Source organism: Cololabis saira, chromosome 2, assembly GCF_033807715.1.
Source record: "Cololabis saira isolate AMF1-May2022 chromosome 2, fColSai1.1, whole genome shotgun sequence".
Taxonomy (NCBI): domain Eukaryota; kingdom Metazoa; phylum Chordata; class Actinopteri; order Beloniformes; family Belonidae; genus Cololabis; species Cololabis saira.
The window spans coordinates 50,277,486-50,290,984 of record NC_084588.1 but is presented as its reverse complement, the minus strand read 5'-3'; the positions used below and the strand labels follow the sequence as shown (position 1 = coordinate 50,290,984).

The 13,499-nt window shown below is 41.7% G+C and overlaps 5 non-coding genes across 5 annotated transcripts; 4 read left to right on the top strand and 1 right to left on the bottom strand.

Moving 5' to 3' along the window:
- Nucleotides 1-5,218: 5,218 nt before the first annotated feature.
- Nucleotides 5,219-5,290, bottom strand: trnag-ucc (transfer RNA glycine (anticodon UCC)). The gene has a single exon. It is a non-coding gene; the product is annotated as a tRNA-Gly (tRNA).
- A 1,489-nt stretch (nt 5,291-6,779) lies between these two features.
- trnag-ucc (transfer RNA glycine (anticodon UCC)) lies at nt 6,780-6,851 on the top strand. Its single transcript has one exon. It is a non-coding gene; the product is annotated as a tRNA-Gly (tRNA).
- A 126-nt stretch (nt 6,852-6,977) lies between these two features.
- Nucleotides 6,978-7,047, top strand: trnaa-ugc (transfer RNA alanine (anticodon UGC)). Its single transcript has one exon. It is a non-coding gene; the product is annotated as a tRNA-Ala (tRNA).
- A 1,564-nt stretch (nt 7,048-8,611) lies between these two features.
- Nucleotides 8,612-8,693, top strand: trnal-aag (transfer RNA leucine (anticodon AAG)). Its single transcript has one exon. It is a non-coding gene; the product is annotated as a tRNA-Leu (tRNA).
- Nucleotides 8,694-10,734: 2,041 nt separating this feature from the next.
- On the top strand, nt 10,735-10,806 carry trnaa-ugc (transfer RNA alanine (anticodon UGC)). Its single transcript has one exon. It is a non-coding gene; the product is annotated as a tRNA-Ala (tRNA).
- Nucleotides 10,807-13,499: the final 2,693 nt, after the last annotated feature.

The following is a 13,499-nucleotide window of genomic DNA, read 5'->3' as shown; positions in this document are numbered from 1 at the left end:
CTCTGTTTTGAATTAACTTGGACATCAGTGCTTTTCTGGACTTCAGGGTGAATTATGACCTGGACTGTCTGCGTGAAATTCCGAAGGTGGCAATGTTGTTGAGATGAGTCTATATACAATCAATGGCCAATTTATTAGGTACACCTTGCTATTACTGGGTAGATTCAACAAGGTACTGGAAACGTAAAGGGATGGACATGATCAGCAACAATGAACGGGTAGGCTGTGGCATTGGCACAATGCTAAATTGGTACTGATGGGCTCAAAGGGTGCCAGGAAAATATCCCCCAAACCATTTCACCACCACCACCAGCATTAATTGTTGATAAAAGGCAGGATGGATCCATGCTTTTTTGTTGTTGATGCCCAATTCTGACCATACCATCTGAATGTCGCAGCCGATATTGAGACTCATCATTCCAGGCAACCTTTTTCCAAACTTCTGTTGTCCAAATTTGGTCCAAATTTGGTGAGCCTGAGTGAAATTTAGCCTCAGTTTCCTGCTCTTAGCTGACAGGAGTGGATATTTTCTCTTTTTCCGACCATTCTCTTTAAACCCCAGAGAGGTTTTTGCGTGAAAATCCCAGTAGATCGGCAGGTTCTGAAATACTCAGACCAGCCCGTCTGTTACCAACAACCATGCCACGTTCAAAGTCACTGAAATCACCACACTTCCCCATTCCGATGCTTGGTTTGAACTACAGGAGATTCTCTTGACCATGTTTATTGTTTATTGTTTATTAAGATCCCCATTAGCTGTCACCCATGGTAACAGCTAGTCTTCCTGGGGTCTACACATAAAATACATATAAATGTAACATATATAAAATTTGTACATTACTACGTGAATAAAACTGAATGAGCTTGGACTATACTAAGCACTCCAAAATCCCGACCCACCCATCCACCTCCCACCACACAACTCCATCCTACTCCGTACATGCACAAAACAATGAAAATAATGTACATGCACAAAACATTGAAAATAAAATCAAAATAAGACAATGTCAGGTGTTACAAGAACACTGTTCTAAAAATCATCACTAGGTACAATTAAAGATAACACACAATCAAAGCTTGGTTTAGACTATTAGAACATGTTTAGAAGTCAAGACAGATTGAAATTAAACATGGTATCCATGAGATCAAAACAAAACGAGAATTCTAAATGTTATGAAATCAAAAACCCTAGTAAAAACCTAACTGACTGCTAATTGTTTACTTTAATGGTATTCAGCCAACATACTTTTTTTAAGATGTTTTTTAAAAACCATTACAGAAGTAGTGTGTCTTAAGCAATCCGGCAACTTATTCCATAAAGAAATAGAACGATATAGAACAGTTTTTTGCATAGAGCATGATCTTGCAGCTGGTAGTACAAAAATGCCCATGGTTACCTGCCTTGTGTAATGATCATGAACTTCATCAGCGTGGCACATCTTAGAATATAAACATCGGGGCTTAGATGTAATGCACATTTTACGAAAGAAAATGAGCTGATTGGATGACAGCCTGTCTTCTACTTTCAACCAGTTGAGCTTGTTGTGCATTTTATTAACATTGGCTCTGAACGGACAGCCAAGGACCATACGTGCAGATCTGTTTTGCACAAGCTGAAGTTTATGAATATCTTTCTTAGTAGCGCATGACCAGACCATAGAGCAATAGTCCAGGTTAGATAGTACCAAAGAGTTAGTAATCTGCCTCATAGAATGAACATTCAAAAAGTGGGAACAGCGCTTGATCACAGACACGGCTCTGCCCATTTTAACCACTAAGTTATCAATATGTGTGGTCCAAGCCAGTTTTTGATCTATTGTTAGGCCCAAAAGTTTTACGTTGTTGACTTGTTCTAGTGCAATACCTCTCAATGAGAGAGATAATTGTAACTTTTTGCTCAAAGAGTGACTAGAACCAAAGACTATGCATTTTGTTTTAAGTACATTTAAAACTAACTTGTTTTTATCTATCCATTCAGACACCAAATCAAGATTACACTGCAAAGCACTGTTAAGTTCAGCAATATTATCATTGGCTGTGTATAGAGTGGAGTCATCAGCATATATGGTCATGGCTGCCCTGTCCAGAACCAAAGGCATGTCATTGATAAAAACAGAAAATAAGAGAGGACCTAGGCAGCTCCCTTGTGGCAACCCACATTGTAAATTTAGAGCAGTAGAAAAACTACCATTAAAATAGACACTCTGCTTTCTTTGAGACAAATAACTTTTCAGCCAGCTAACCGCATTTTCACTAAAGCCATATGCATATAATTTATTGGATAAGAGTTCATGATCAATTACATCAAATGCGGCACTAAAATCAAGTAACACAGCTCCAACTACTTTTCTCTCATCAATGTGACTAAGCCATTCCTGAGTCATATTTGATAGTGCAGTACCTGTTGAGTGGCCTTCTTTATAAGCGTGTTGATGGATGGAATCAAGTCCATTTACATAGAAGTACTCTAATATTTGATCAAAAACAATTCTTTCCAATATTTTACTCAAAACAGAGAGAATGCTAATAGGTCTACAATTAGTTCCATTAAAAACACTCATACGGTTTTTTATAATTGGAATGATTTTGGCTACCTTCCAGGCTTGTGGGAATATTCCCTCCCTTAGACTACAGTTAAAGATATGCCAAACAGGTACTACAATGTATTCAGCCATAATTCTTACCAGTTTCCCATCTAGGTTATCAAGCCCAAATTGTGTATTATTTTTCACAGACATAAGAAGTTTACTGACTTTGTCTAATGAAACAGATTTTAAAACAAACCCACAATTCTTATCTTTCATAATGTTGTCTCTAATTAAGTTAGAAGAAAGTTCACCACTAGAGTTATCCATCCCTGTCCTTAGAGTAGACACCTTTTGAATAAAATAATTATTAAAATAGTTGGCAATTTCAAGGGGCTTGGTCATAAAAACTCCATCAGCCTCAATAAATGAGGGGGGGTTAAGTTTAGACCTACCTAGAATATTGTTAAAAACACCCCATAGCTTTTTCCCATCATTCCTATACTCAAACATTTTGTTTTGATAATAAGCCTTCTTTTTTGATCTGTTTAATTTTGTAACCTTATTTCTAAGTTTTCTGTAATTCATCCAGTCTAAAGGATTATTAGATTTTGATGCTAAAAGTTTAAAATGGTCTCTCTGAGTTAACATAGATCTTATTTCATCATCAATCCAAGGAGCAGAGTTGGCTCTCACAGTGAACTTTCTTAAGGGAGCGTGTATATTAATTACCTTCAGCAGCATGTCTGTGAACAAATCAAGTGCAACATCTGTATCATTAACGATGCATATAGGCTCCCAATTAATCTCTTTTAAGTCATTTATAAAAGCCTCTTGGTTAAAATCTTTATACAATCTCTGAAATAATATTTTGGGTCCAGTTTTAGGTACTTTAGCTTTCCTAACTGTGGCAACAATATTATGGTCACTTAGTCCCACTGGGATAGAAATAGTATTGGAGCAAAGCTCGCTAGCGTTCGTGTATATATGATCTATACAAGTTGATGTTATAATACCCAAGATGTTGCAGGATACCCTGGTAGGCACATGTACAATCTGACGTACATTACATACATTCATCATCACAAGTAATCTTTTTTTTAAAGCACATGTATTGGAAAGCCAATCAATATTTAAATCACCTAGAAAATATGTCTCTTTATCTTCATCTATGACCTTTTGAAGCATATCACATATGTCATCGACATAGTGCACTGAAGAACTGGGAGGTCAATAGCAGCATCCCACAAACAAAGGTTTAACATTAGGCAGGTGTACTTGTAACCATAAACACTCTAAAGATGTGTTCATTAAATCGTATCTGGTTTTAACTGGTATATGATTTTGTATATAAATAGCAACACCTCCTCCTCTTCTATCTCTATCATACCTAAAAATATTGTAGCCAGTAATATCGATTTCGGAGTTGTTGACAGATGAATCAAGATGCGTTTCAGAAATGGCTATTATGTGTATATTGTTATTGTGAATTAATATAGATAGATCATCAATTTTGTTTTTCAAACTACATACATTTAAATGAGCAATGATAAGTCCTTTTCTCTGAATGTTTAAGGACATGGTAAATGGTAAAGAAGCAACATGAAATGCATAGATGTAATAATCATTTCAGTTATTTAGATTGTTATACAGTAGTTCAATTTTTCATTGGTACCTGTCCAGGTCAGTAAGATTCTTGATGACCAAAACTTTAGCCTCTTCAGGTGATCTGCCATTTAGTTTTATGTAAACCTTGCAATTAAAAGTCCATGTTGATTGGATTTTACTCTGTTTTCTGAGAAAGCGTGCCCGTGCAGCAATATCAGCATTCTTCTTAGTCAGGTGATCGTTCATGTAAACATTGGTTCCTTTCAGTTTTTTACCCTGTTTGAGCAATGCAGTCTTATTTTTCCTGTTTGCAAAGCGAATGATTATGGCAGGTTTCATTTTCCTGTCTTTGCGTGGAAGGAGATGGCAACTCTCAATGTCTCTGCTGTTGATAGTAATGTCTCTGCTCTCAAGGAAAGATATCACCTGGTCCTCGAGTGATATTAGTTCAGCCTCATGCTGGTCATCATTAATATTATTTGTAGCAGTAACACTGGCATATGATCTGTGAGTTGTTTCCAGCCCGCTCACAATCAGATCATTCATACGGGAATATTGTTCAAGGTCAGCAACACGGGATTCAAGGAAAACAATTTTAGCATCTCTCTCACCAACCTGCTTTTTCAACTCTCGCACCTCACGTTTAGGTGCCTAATTGCATTGAGTTGCTGCCATGTGATTGGCTGGTTAGAAATGTTCATTGAAGTGCAGTTGGAGATGTTATTTTACCTAATAAAGTGGCTGGTGAGTGTAAATGCATAGATATGTATGTGTCCCATATATACTCCTCATGACCATTAAAGCTTTTTGAAGGCATTGATGTTAAATAGCAAGCAGCAAGTCCAATTCATCTTGTGAGTTTGTCTAACTGTGAACATAATTCCTCCTTCATGTAACAATAAGGTTTGCTGATTACTCTTACTTACTTCAGGCCGTTTATTAACACAATTAATGGAGATGCCGGGGATTGAACCCGGGTTCTGTATCCAGTGGAAGTGGCCTCTTTATTCCTTTATCTCCAAAATCCAAACCTGATGGATGAATGTTGAAATGTGAAAATTCAGATTTTTCCACAGAAGACATGCTGCAATGGCCGGGAATCGAACCCGGGTCAACTGCTTGGAAGGCAGCTATGCTCACCACTATACCACCATCCCACAGATGTGGCACATAAACGTCATAATTTCGCCAACACAGGGCGAAACCGGATTTCAATGGGACTGAGGTTTGTCTGTCCGCTTTGCAGCAAAAGGCAGGTCTAGATGACTAGATGCTGGGGGACCCTACCTCAACAATGCTGCTTCTTTGCCTTGCTCTGTTTTGAATTAACTTGGACATCAGTGCTCCTTTGAGCCCCACTGGATCAATCTTGCCGGATAGCTTTTGAACAATGGTGTCCTGAGGGTTTTGAGATGAGTCTATATACAATCAATGGCCAATTTATTAGGTACACCTTGCTAGTACTGGGTTGGACGCCCTTTTCCTTTCAGAACTGCGTTAATCCTTCGTGGCATAGATTTAACAAGGTACTGGAAACATTTCTCGGAGTGTTTGGTCCATATTGACATGATGGCATCACGCAGTTGCTGCAGATTTGTCGGCCGCACATCCATGATGGGAATCTCCCGTTCCACCACATTGTGTTCTATAGGTTTCAGATCTGGTGACTGCGGAGGCCATTTGAGGACAGTGAACTCATTGTCATGTTCAACAAACCGGTCTGAGATGATTCAAGCTTTTTGACACGTCGCGTTATCCTGCTGGAAGTAGCCATCAGAAAATCGGTACACTGTGGCCATAAAGGGATGGACATGATCAGCAACAATGAACGGGTAGGCTGTGGCATTAGCACAATGCTAAATTGGTACTGATGGGCTCAAAGAGTGCCAGGAAAATATCCCCCAAACCATTACACCACCACCACCACCATTAACCGTTGATTGAAGGCAGGATGGATCCATGCTTTCTTGTTGTTTATGCCAAATTCTGACCATACCATCCGAATGTTGCAGCCGATATTGAGACTCATCATTCCAGGCAGCCTTTTTTCAAACTTCTGTTGTCCAAATTTGTTGAGCCTGAGTGAAATGTAGCCTCAGTTTCCTGTTCTTAGCTGACAGGAGTGGTACCCAGTGTGGTTCTGCTGCTGAAGCCCATCCGCCTCAAGGTTCAATTCAATTCAGTTTTATTTATATAGCGTCTAATACAACAAAAGTTGTCTCTAGACGCTTTCCAGAGACCCATACCCAGAACATGACCCCCGAGCAGTTATTACATAAACAATGGCAGGTAAAAACTCCCCTAGTGGGAGAAAAACCTTAAGCCAAACAGTGGCAAGAAAAAACTCCCCTTTAGGAGGGAAGAAACCTTGAGCAGGACCAGGCTCATAAGGGGGGACCCTCCTGCCGAAGGCCAGACTGGTGGGTCAGGGACGGCAACAGCACAGCAGGCAGGTGGAAGCAGCAATGGGATGAACAGGGGTGGGGACCGCAGGGTAGCATGCAGCTCCCGAAGCTCCGGCCCAATCATCAAGTCCCAGGTTGGGGTGTAGGGTCGGGGAAAGGTTGAGAAGGGGCAGGGCCAGTCCCACGAAATCCGGTTTTGCCCTGTGTTGCCGAAATTATGATGTTTATGTGCCACATCTGTGCGATGGTGGTATAGTGGTGAGCATAGCTGCCTTCCAAGCAGTTGACCCGGGTTCCATTCCCGGCCATCGCAGCATGTCTTTTGTGAAAAATCTGAATTTTCACATTTCAACATTCATCCATCAGGTTTGGATTTTGGAGGGATAGAAATATAAAGGCGAGTTCCACCGGATACTGGGCTGGACCAACACATCGAAGTGGATTTAGCTTAGTGGTAGAGCGCCTGCTTTGCATGTATGAGGCCCCGGGTTCAATCCCCGGCATGTCCATTAATTGTGTTAATAAAAGGCATGAAGTAAGAAAGAGTAATCAGCAACACTTATTGTTACATAAAGGAGGAAGTATGTTCACAGCTAGACAAACTCACAAGATGAATTGGACTTCCTGCTTGCTATTTAACATCAATGCCTTGAAAAAGCTTTAATGGTCATGAGGGGTATATATGGGACACATACATATTTATGCATTTACACTCACCAGCCACTTTATTAGGTAAAATAACGTCTCCAACTGCACTTCAATGAAAATTTCTAACCAACCAATCACATGGCAGCAACTCAATGCAATTAGGCACCTAGACATGGTCAAGAGAATCTCCTGTAGTTCTAACCAAGCATCGGAATGGGGAAGTGCTGTGATTTCAGTGACTTTGAACGTGGCATGGTTGATGGTAACAGACGGGCTGGTCTGAGTATTTCAGAACCTGCCGATCTACTGGGATTTTCACGCAAAAACCTCTCTGGGGTTTACAGAGAATGGTCGGAAAAAGGGAAAATATCCAGTGAGCGGTAGTTCCTTGGGGGCAAATGCCTTGTGGATGCCAGAGGTCAGAAGAGAAAGGCCAGACTGGTTGTAGCTGATAGAAAGGCAACAGTAACTCAAACAACCACTCTTTACAACTGAGGTATGCCGAAGAACATCTCTGAACGCACAACACGTCGAACCTTGACTGTTTTGATCCTGTAGATCTCCCTGAGCTGACCTCACTCGTCAATAGAGCTAAGTCAACCACATGTATGTTAGACCCCATCCCGACTATTCAAACATATTTTTTCTCTTATTGGTACGACAATACTGGACCAAATTAACCTATCCCTAAGTTTAGGATATGTACCACAGGTTTTAAAGGTTTCAGTAATTAAACCTTTACTTAAAAAACCTTCTCTTGACCCAGACACCTTAGCTAATTTTAGACCACCTTCGCAATGTCACGCAGACAGTCCAGGTCATAATTCACCCTGATGTCCAGAAAAGCACTGGATTAAGGCTCCAGTCTCGGGAGAGGCGTGGGTTCAAATCCCACCACTGCCATCAAGGCTTCAAAGGTATGTTGATGACTATGTGTTACATCTAATACTAAACCTTCTTTGTGATGATCATTGGTTTGGTAAAAACAACAAATATTGCCTTTTACAGGAATCTTTCTGAAACTATGTATACGCTGTCATTCCTTAACTTGTGCGATCGGCATGGTCCACTGCAGCTCTGAGCTCAAACAATCCACCACCATCAAACTCCCAATATCTTGGATTTCAGGCGTGCGCCAATGCACACGGCAGGGACGTTTCACATTTTTCGGTCTTTTGAGATGAGTTTGACACGTCCAAACGAAGCAGACTATGATAATAAACAATCTCTGGTCAATTTAAAGTGGATCCAATGTCTTTGTTCTGATAGCAGTCTGAGATTCAAGATGGGAACCATTTTGAGTTAATGCACAAACCTATGAGTGGATGGAGACTTGAGATCATCGTTGTTGTGAATTGACATGAAAATGGGAAAAAATACAGGGAAATTAACTGGAAAAAAAGGAGCTTTTTTCCATCGATAAGTGGTAGTGTGGCCGAGCGGTCTAAGGCGCTGGATTAAGGCTCCAGTCTCGGAAGAGGCGTGGGTTCAAATCCCACCACTGCCATCAAGGCTTCAAAGTTATGTTGATGACTATGTGTTACATCAAATACTGAACTTTCTTTGTGATGATCATAGGTTTGGTAAAAACAACAAATATTGACTGTTACAGGAATCTTTCTGAAACTATGTATACGCTGTCATTCCTTAACTTGTGCGCACGGCATGGTCCACTGCAGCTCTGAGCTCAAACAATCCACCAGCATCTACCTCCCAATATCTTGGATTACAGGCGATTACAGGCAAAGAAAGTGTAGTATTTGATGTAACACATAGCCATCAACATATCTTTGAAGCCTTGATGGCAGTGGTGGGATTTGAACCTACGCCTCTTCCGAGACTGGATCCTAGATCCTGCGCCTTAGACCTCTCGGCCACACTACCACTTATGGAGGGAAAAAGCAGCTTTTTTCCAGTTAATTTCCCTGTATTTTTCCCCATTTTCATGTCAATTCACAACAAAGAGGATCTCAAGTCTCCATCCACTCATAGGTTTGTGCATTAACTCAAAATGGTTCCCATTTTGAATCTCAGACTGCTATCAGAACAAAGACATTGGATCCACTTTAAATGGAACAGAGATTGTTTCTTATCATAGTCTGCTTCGTTTGGACGTGTCAAACTCATCTCAAAAGACAGAAAAATGTGAAACGTCCCTGCCGTGTGCATTGGCGCATGCCTGTAATCCAAGATATTGGGAGGTTGATGCTGGTGGATTGTTTGAGCTCAGAGTTGCAGTGGACCATGCCGATCGCACAAGTTAAGGAATGACAGCGTATAGTTTCAGAAAGATTCCTGTAACAGTCAATATTTGTTGTTTTTACTAAACCAATGAACATCACAAAGAAAGTTCAGTATTTGATATAACACATAGGGCCTGATTTACTAAAGGTTTGCGTGTGTAAAAACGTGTGCAAACTTGACAGCACCCGCAAACCAAAGTGCCAGCTGATCTACTAACAGCGTGCAAAGAGGACTGCGCCTCTCAAATGCGCAAAATAGCACACGCAATTCATTTAGTACTTTTGCCCTGATGAATAATCAATATGGGGCGTACCCGCCAGAAATCACTAAATACTGGGAGGGGAAGATGCAAATTGGTCCATTTACCACCCGCAATGAGATTTACCAAGCCTGAAAGTTATTGCGGGGATTGTGATTGCGTCTGTATTTAATACGTTCGAAAGGAAGGTGCTAATCTCCACATGCAAAAGGAGAAATATTTTATTTGAATTTTAAATCGAGTATTATTCAGCAAAAGGTTGCCACAGGAGGCACATTCATTTTTTATTTGTGATAATAAAAAAATAACGTGTTTTCATGGAGAAAAAAGTGTTTCTTATTGTGCGCCTGTTCTGCAGTTGTCATACCCCGGTGTTGTGCCGTATTCAGCACCCCTGCCATGAAAAGCACCCCCTCGTCTAACAAAAATGATATTCTCATTCCGTGTCATGTTCTGTTTAGCGTCAAGTTTTGTGTTAATGATTCGCGTCGAGGAGACGCCGACCACACGCAGACCGAGAGGCCTGTAAATGCGCTCATAGATTCCACAATAGTCATACTTTCCCACAATCACAGTCACACATAACAAAAATCGGGTAAATGGTTATTGATGTCATTAATTAATAGCCTGCTTACTGTGTTGTCTTCCATAATATTTGTAAATATATATAATATAAACTCCTAAGTATGTGTTTGTGTGAGTGTGTATATATAAATATATTGAAGTGTCAGTGTGTTGTTTTTTTTCTTGGTCTACTTATCATTGAATATACGAGGGGGTGCTTTTCACAGCAGGGGTGCTGAATACGGCACAACAATTTGCCTCTTCCACTAATATCTCTAACTCCAACTCGTCAAATTTCATTTTGCGCTTGCGACTATATCCTGCTTTCCATCCAGACTCTCCATGGTGCAAAGTTTTCCTGTGAAAATCTGAATTTTCACAGGTTTGGATTTTGGAGGGATAGAAATAAAGAGGCCACTTCCACTGGATACAGGGCTGCATATGCCACCTCACTACTTTCCTCTCAGGACCACCCATCAAAGGGGATGTAGCTCAGTGGTAGAGCGCATGCTTTGCATGTATGAGGCCCCGGGTTCAATCCCCGGCATCTCCATTAAATGTGTTAATAAACTGCATGAGGTAAGAAAGAGTAATCAGCAACACTTATTGTTACATAAAGGAGGAATTATGTTCACAGTTAAGGCTGAATTATGCTTCTGCGTCAAAACGACGCCGTGTCTACGGCGTGTGGTTTTTGTACACGCAGAGGACACGCCGTCACATGCGCCGTCAGTGACGTGCACCTCCCGAAAATTGTAACTACGCGTCGAGGAGACGCCGACCACACGCAGACCGAGAGGCCTGTGATTGGTTCGTTTGAAAGCGAAGCATTTCCGGTTTCCGGTTTGAAGCAGGAGTGAACTTCCAGGGCTTTTTTCTTCGTTTATGTGTGATTTTTTTTGTTTTTGTTTTTTGCACAATAGTTGTCCTTATTTCTTTGATTTACTGTGACCGGAAAAAGTCGGATAAACCATTCAGAAAAAGATCGCTAACTAGTGGCCGCGGGGGGTACTGCACCGCGACCAAATGGAGAGACGGAGAACTCTGAACGGTTCGTGACGGCGTCACGACTGCGCCGTGTGCTCTGCGTGTGTGTGACGCAGAACCATATTTCAGCCTTTAGACAAACTCACAAGATGAATTGGAGTTGCTGCTTGCTATTTAATATGAATGCCTTCAAAAAGCTTTAATGGTCATCAAGAGTATATATGGGACACATACATACTGTATGTCTGCATGTACACTCACCAGCCACTTTATTAGGTAATATAACGTCTCCAACTGCACTTCAATGAAAATTTCTAACCAGCCAATCACATGGCAGCAACTCAATGCAATTAGGCACCTAGACATGGTCAAGAGAATCTCCTGTAGTTCTAACCAAGAATCGGAATGGGGAAGTGTGGTGATTTCAGTGACATTGAACGTGGCATGGTTGTTGGTAACAGACGGGCTGGTCTGAGTATTTCAGAACCTGCCGATCTACTGGGATTTTCACGCAAAAACCTCTCTGGGGTTTACAGAGAATGGTCGGAAAAAGAGAAAATATCCAGTGAGCGGTAGTTCCTTGGGGGCAAATGACTTGTGGATGCCAGAGGTCAGAAGAGAATGGCCAGACTGGTTGTAGCTGATAGAAAGGCAACAGTAACTCAAACAACCACTCTTTACAAGTGAGGTATGCCGAAGAGCATCTCTGAACGCACAACACATCGAACCTTGAGGCGGATGGGCCTCAGCAGCAGAACCACACTGGGTACCACTCCTGTCAGCTAAGAACAGGAAACTGAGGGTACATTTCACTCAGGCTCACCAAATTTCTCTCTCACTCTTTGAGGCCATCAGTACCAATTTAGCATTGTGCCAATGCCACAGCCTACCCGTTCATTGTTGCTGATCATGTCCATCCCTTTATGACCGCAGTGTACCCATTTTCTGATGCCTACTTCCAGCAGGATAACGCGACGTGTCAAAAAGCCTGAATCATCTCAGACCGGTTTGTTGAACATCACAATGAGTTCACTGTCCTCAAATGGCCTCCGCAGTCACCAGATCTCAAACCTATAGAACACGATGTGGTGGAACATGGGGATTCACATCATGGATGTGCGGCCGACAAATCTGCAGCAACTGCGTGATGCCATCATGTCAATATGGACCAAACTCTCTGAGAAATGTTTCCAGTACCTTGTTAAATCTATGCCACGAAGGATTAACGCAGTTCTGAAGGGAAAAGGCCGTCCAACCCAGTACGAGCAAGGTGTACCTAATAAATTGGCCATTGATTGTATATAGACTCATCTCTAACCCTCAGGACACCACTGTTCAAAAGCAATCCGGCAAGATTGATCCAGTGGGTCTCAAAGGAGCAGGATCCTGAAATCCGGTTGTTTCAAGTAAGGGTGAATAAATACATATCCAGTTTACAATCAGCCCATGAATTTAAACGCTTTATTCTGGCTAATCCAATTTACCCTCTCTGTTTAAAGATTAGGAGGAGTTATGCTACATTGCCACCTTCGGAATTTCACACAGACAGTCCAGGTCATAATTCACCCTGAAGTCCAGAAAAGCACTGATGTCCAAGTTAATTCAAAACAGAGCAAAGCAAAGAAGCAGCATTGTTGAGGTTAGGGTCCCCCAGCATCTAGTCATCTAGTCCTGCCTTTTGCTGCAAAGCGGCCCAGACAAACCTCACCCCATTGAAATCCGGTTTTGCCCTGTGTTGCCGAAACTATGACGTTTATGCACCACATCTGTGTGATGGTGCGACTTCCGGTCTGAGCAGAGCCATGTGAAGATGTGTTTTGGCAGAGCTCCCCACAGGACTACAAAATAACCTCTTTACTGCTCAACATATCGTTTTAACTTATCATATTCAACCCTGTGCATTTCCCTAAACCAGATTAATAGCTAACTTATCTTAGCTGTTGAGAGAAAAAATGCCGAAAAAGCAGGGAATCAGGTCGGAATTGGAGGCTAACGCTGATGCTAAGGCTGGACCGAGTGGAGCAGGCGACGTCAATGAGGACAGTCAACAGGCTGTGCTGCTGGCTATTCAGTCCTTAAAACAGGATCTTATGGCGAAAATAGAGGAAAAGGCGACAGCTCAACTGGCAGAGTTACAAGGCCAGTTTGGCCAATTCAGGACTGAACTCCTGGCTGCGGTGGAGAAAGTCGATAAACGGGTGGCGGTGGCCGAGTCCCGGGTGACAGCGCTGGAGAAGGACCTGAGCGGGCGCGGGGACT